Source organism: Carassius carassius, unplaced genomic scaffold (assembly GCF_963082965.1).
Source record: "Carassius carassius unplaced genomic scaffold, fCarCar2.1 SCAFFOLD_61, whole genome shotgun sequence".
NCBI classification, from domain to species: Eukaryota; Metazoa; Chordata; class Actinopteri; order Cypriniformes; family Cyprinidae; genus Carassius; species Carassius carassius.
This window is the reverse complement of record NW_026775074.1, coordinates 726,128-732,379: the sequence shown is the minus strand read 5'-3', so window position 1 is coordinate 732,379 and position 6,252 is coordinate 726,128. Positions and strand designations below refer to the sequence as shown.

Genomic DNA, 6,252 nt, shown 5'->3' with positions numbered 1-6,252 from the left:
ACACTCATACAAATTAATCACTTGCAACAAAGGCATACATATTTTCTGAACATACATGTCCCAAGCCTACAGAACTAAAAAATCATTCCGAACTCAAAAATCATTTCATAAAGTGAAGATACAACACATTACAATCAGAACCTCATAACCAGTACTAAATTTTTAACACCCAAGACTTTATCCCACCCCTACCCGAGGGAGCCCACCCCCATACAGCCCTCATCCCCTCCTCCCCATGAACGACCTTATACCCATTTACCTCTTTCACCAAACTAGCCAAAAGTGTTGAAAATAACTTTTGAGGTTCTAAACCAGGCAACTGCTTCCTCAGGCACCTTAGTCGCCAGTCCCATAAGATACGCTTCCCTTCTGAGATAGTAACCCATAGTACTCTTCTCTGATTGTTCTCTATATTTCCCAACCCTACTCCATACAACACTAAGTCCCGGGTAATCAATGGTCCTCCCCACTCTCTCCACCAGCCAGTGACTGCTTTCCATAAAGCCACTGCTCCTGGACATGACCACAAGGCGTGCTCAATTGTCTCTTCTTCCCCGCAACCCACTGGGCACAAAGGAGATCTGCCCTGACCATGCCTATATAAACGCTCCCGTACTGGAAGCCTCCCTAATGCTGCCAACCAGTTCACATCCTTACACCTCCCTACCAAATAATCTGGTTGCAAGGACAACCAGTTCACTTCAATTGGAGGCCCTGCCTCTCTAGCTTCCTTAACAGAGCTCTCCTTCAACCTATCATACAGCTTCCTATGATTTAACAACAGTGACTCTTCCAAGCACCAAGGATTCCCTTTAATGATGTCTGCCGCCACTTTATAATGTTCAGGCCTATCCAGTGACCAAGGTACCCTATTACTCCACCCTGTTAAATGCCTCAAAGGCCAGCCCAACCAAAAGTGAGCCAACACATGTGCTTTATGCTCTAGAGCCTGTACCACTAGGCGAGCTGCAAAAGCAATAAACAAAGCCGTAACCTTCCAAGGGAGGCATGGCACCCCTCTGCCTCCCTCACCCAGAGGACGAAACATCTGTGCTCTTGATACTAACTCAGTCCTCCCTCTCCAAATAAAAGAAAAAATCAACTTCTCCATTCTCCTCCCCTGCCAAAAAGGTAGGGGAAAAACATAAGCCAGATAGTTAATACTGGGCAACACATCTGCCTTCACTACCTGTACTCTAACCCATAGTGACAGATCCCTAACACTCCACCGGCTTACTTTAGACTGTAAAGATTCCAACAGCCCCTCCCAATTTTGTTGTGCACTATTCACCTTGAAAAAGCGAACACCCAAAATTTTAATGCCATCCTGACACAAGGTATACCCTCCTGGAACCACAGTCCTCTTACTCCACCGTCCTACAAACATCACTGAAGATTTACTGACGTTTATCTTGGCACCTGTGGCTTCTGAAAAACTATGCAAAATATCTCCTGTCACTACAAAATCTTTTTCAGTGGTCAAAAAGACTGTCATATCATCTGCGTAAGCTAATACTTTTGGCCTTAACCCTCCTCCACCTGGCATTACTACACCAGTCAAAGCTGCTTTTAATCGTAGTCGACTAATCAGAGGCTCTAAAGACAGTATATAACACAAGGGTGACAAAGGACACCCTTGCCTCACACCACCCAACTGTTTCACTGGTTCAGAATAGAACCCGTTTATCCTAATCTGACTGAAAGCCTCACTATACAAAAGCTGGACCCAGGCTATGAACCCTGGGCCAAACCCAAGCTTCTCCAACACTGACCACAAAAAAGAATGGCTAACCCTATCAAAGGCCTTTTCCTGGTCAAGGCTCAGGATTGCCAAAGGAAGCTGACGTTGCTCAGCCCAACTGATTAAGTCCCGGACCAAAACTAAATTGAGGCTGCCTGATCTTCCTGGGACCCCAAAAGTTTGATCTGGATGAACCACCAAATCTAACACCCCCTTAAGCCGTATGGTTAAGACTTTTGCCAGAATCTTATAATCAGTAGTAAGTAAAGTTATTGGCCGCCAATTTGCCAAATCCTCCTTACTATTTTTCTTATGCAGGAGGGTCACCAACCCCCTCCTCATAGACAAAGGCAATTTCCCCACTTCCAGACTTTCCTGATAAACTTTAATCAGTTCAGTGCCTACTAAAGGCAAAAAGGCTTGATAAAATTCAGCCAGTAGACCATCACCACCTGGAGACGTGCCTCTCTTCAAGGACTTAATTGCTACCTCTACTTCCTTCAAGGTGACCTCCTTCTCTAACCTGCCTGCCTCCACTTTATCCAAGGTCCTGTCCAGATCCCCTAAAAACCCCTCCGCTGTTGACTCTCTTACTTCTCTATTCGCAAACAGCTCCTTATAAAAGGCAACTGAAGCCTTCAGCATTCCTTCAACTGAGTAGACCTTACCCTTCTCTGTATTTAAACATTCCATACTGCTACGCTTCTGCCTGCTCTTCACAGTAGAAAAGAAAAACTTTGTAGGCCTTTCATCTAGCACACGCTGACATACACCTGACTGCACAACAAACTTCTGTGCTTCTCCTCTATAATGTTCATTCAAAGAATCCTGCAAGAGTTTGGCTTTCTTCCACCCTTGACCAGTGCTCAATAGACCTTGAGAGCATAAAACTTGCAATTCTTTAGTCCATTGACGCACTTGATTCCTCTTAGCCTGCCCCAAAGCTAAACCCCATGCCCTGCAAAAAAACCTAATCCTCTCCTTCACCCCTTCCCACCAGTCAGAATGTGACTGGTAGAATCCTTTTAAATTACACCACCCAGCAAATAATACCCGGAAAACCTTACAAAAGGTTTGGTCCTGGAGGTATGTTACATTCATCCTCCACTTCAGATCCCCCACGGCTCCATCCACTTGTTCCTTCATACCAGTACACTCCTGACTTGATGCCCTCATACTTCTCTGATCACTCGCACCTGTCGCTTGTTGAAGATGCCTCTCCCTTTCTGCTGGTAGACTGCTAAGAATGGCATCCAGGTCCGCCTGCAGATCATCACCTTCCTTCAATATGCTCGCATATGATTTGTTTCTTGATGGACAGGTACGTAAAGATGATCGGCCTTGCCGCAAAGGCTACAAAGCTTTGGTGCGGGGCAGGCCGAAGCAACGTGGTCTGCCTTCCCACAAAACCGACAGCGCTGTCCTTCACAGTCTGTTTTAACGTGTCCTTCTCCACCACATCTCCTGCAATACACGGGCTGCCCAGGGTAGTAGAGAAAGCCCCTGTTAGGCCCAATGGAAATGGACCCTGGTAGGTGAACCAGGCTTCCAGGGACCGCTGAATCCACCCGGAGCTTCACAAAAAAACGCCTCTTTCCAGTCCAAATCCCAAACCGATCCCTCACACGCTCACCTCCTTTCACAACCTCACAGTGCCTCTCAAGGAAAGTCATTACCTCCACATCCTCAACAAAAGGATTATACAGATGGACTGTGAGAGGTAAGTAATCCTGTGCAAACAAAGGGTGCAAACTCAATCCTTCCAACAACTTGTGCTTTTTCTTCCCCCAAGACTCAAAAAAACTCACACAGTCCGTTAGATTGAAGAAGGTCAGATCCATAAATCCTAGTGCTGTGAAATCCTGAAGACAGAACACTGAAGAAGCTGCTACATTGAAGACTCCTTTCAAGACGTCCACGACCACAAATTCCCTCCTGAAGTTTTCCTTTACAAACCGGACAGCATTCTGAAGCACTTGAATCCGTACAGTATTCTTCAACCACGCCATCATGGTCGGCAAAGTACCATCTCCGCTCGACATAGCAATCGTCGCTACACTTGATCTTAGCCAAAAGGCAGAGAAGCGATGCCGCTAAGACGCAGCGGGGAGGAAGCCGGACACGGCGATGCCCATCTCGGCTTTGGTAAGTCTGGGGGACCTAAAAACGCTGGGGGATGGTAGTACCCTCCCCTGTGTGCAACGTCACTGGGCCTCGTCACTCTCGGCCTGACGCTGGCACTGCAGCGACGGAAAGTACGGCATCGCTCGTAACTCCCAAACGGTTCGTCACAGAGCCTTATGTCATGGGAATCCTTGGCTCGAGCCGTACCAGACGCAGGTCTCAGATTGGCTCGTCGCTCTGACAAAATTTTCGTGTATTTGGGATTTTGTCAAAAACCTTCTTTTGCAACCTAGCGCCAGGTATTTGGCCCAGTCCCACCCAAAGCAGCACAGAAAGCTTCTCTGGAGTCTGTCTGTCAATAATCATCCCAAAAAAGTGGAAATTTCCATTCACCTTGGCGAGGGGACCTCAAAACGTGCTAAGGTGGCTTGTCCGAGATGGCTCGAATGGCTATAACTCCAGGAAGGAATGAGATCCCTTCACCCAAATCGGCACACCTGTGCAGGGGCTCAGTCAGAGGCCAGGTGAAAAAGGGCGCTGGGACAGGCCACTCGGTGGCGCTGTAAGTGACAACAAAATTAATACCAATTGAAAAAGGACAATCAAACAACATGGAGACAGCTACAGCTAGGCTGCAGTCAGTCCAATCGACTTTCAAAGTAAGGTCTGTGCTATATTCGAACTAAACCACCCACCAAGGTCCGATTTTTCAAGAGCGTAACTGACTTTGTTTCACAGGCGCACAACACATACCTCGCATGTGATAGAACTCCCCATTCTGAAATGCAAAAAAAAAAAAAACCTGGAAAAAACCTCTTCTGCTTTGTTTCACCAACAATTTCAGGGGAGAGCGCGAACGCAGCCCCCCACTACCATAAATTATGCAGTCGAGATTCCCGCATTTGGGGAATTCGCAGGGGTCAGCATGGCCGGAGTGCAATGGCCAAGCCTCGCCCTGGGTGAACCGCCTTCTTGATCATGGTGTATCCCTTGCCAGGTAAGTATGAAGGCCCAGGCGATCAGCCAGAGGTATGATTTGCGTCTCTACCGTCCACACCAATGGTTAGCCCCCCTCCAGGAAAGGAAGGACGGGTGCCTTCCGTTACTGGCCTGGAAACTGCCAAGCTCATGGGCCGGTGCTTCCCAATGCCGGTTTTAGATGACTCTCTTTAACCAAACACACCTGATTTGATGCATCACCTCGTCTGTGAAAGACCTCAGGTGGGTGCATCGTTCGTGGAAGAGTCCAAGACCCCAGGAGGGCGCATCAGGAAAAAAGTTCGCAATACACCACAGCATGGCAGATCTCATTCCTTGTTCTGCTATTCGACACAATAAACGGCAATCCCCAAAAAGGGAAAGCACACCGTTCCTGGAGACACTGCAATACCAGGCCGATGCTTGGAGTGGACGGAGCAAGCCCCGGCTCCAGCTCCATGATCTAAAAATCCATTTAATATGTAGTCCCCGGATGGGGGACGTATCAGATATTAAACCTCTCGCTCCAGTTTTTCACAAGTTCATCAAACAACCGCAGTAAGAATTTTCATCAAGCACGGTGAGTAATGGCTTCTCCTATCATTGTTTCTTGCACCTCTTGCCACATGTACAGTTTATCTATCTCTGTCGCTGATGAGGGATTCACATGTGATAAATGCAGGGAAATAGTTAGGCTGACAGAGAAGATTTCAGAATTAGAGACACGCATCCAAACTTTAATTGAGGACAGTAAAAATGTTAGGGCTCTAGATACGGCTTTGGATGCGTCTAGCTCAGGGATTCCTGTACATTGTTCGGTTCCGGAAACAGAGCCCCAGCAGCAGGGCAACTGGGTGACGGTGAGGCAGCGTAGTCGTGGGTCAAAACACCGCTCTTCTGTTCCGATCAAAACATTAAACAGGTTCTCCCCACTCAGTGATGCACCCACTGAGAAACCTGATGAAAGTGCTCTAGTTATTGGTGATTCTATTGTACGGAACGTGAATATAGAGACACCAGCCACCATAGTCAAATGTTTACCGGGAGCCAGAGCGCCTGACATCTTGTTCAGTATTTATACTGAACAGTGTTTATACATCAGTGTTTATACTTGACTAACTGGGGCCCAGGTCAGGAAGCAGACAGACTGGCTAAACCGACCGTCTGCTAGCTGCCTCCCGTCACAGAGGTCAGTTAATTCTCAGCACATAGAGACTTCTTCACCTAGATATCACACTATAGAGACTGTGTCTGTTCCCCGAACTAGAAAATACAAAAAACGTCCAAACCAAGCTAAGATTAACAATTTAATTGAGGTTCAACAAATAAAAAACAGAAGCAATATGGATAAACAAATGATAAAGCTTGGCTTATTGAATATCAGATCCCTTTCTACGAAAACACTTTTT

At 47.0% G+C, this 6,252-nt stretch overlaps 2 non-coding genes across 2 annotated transcripts; both read right to left on the bottom strand.

The window, feature by feature from the left end:
• Positions 1-4,706: 4,706 nt before the first annotated feature.
• Positions 4,707-4,870, bottom strand: LOC132134636 (U1 spliceosomal RNA). Its single transcript, XR_009429691.1, has one exon. It is a non-coding gene; the product is annotated as a U1 spliceosomal RNA (small nuclear RNA).
• Positions 4,871-5,221: 351 nt separating this feature from the next.
• Positions 5,222-5,410, bottom strand: LOC132134737 (U2 spliceosomal RNA). Its single transcript, XR_009429736.1, has one exon. It is a non-coding gene; the product is annotated as a U2 spliceosomal RNA (small nuclear RNA).
• Positions 5,411-6,252: the final 842 nt, after the last annotated feature.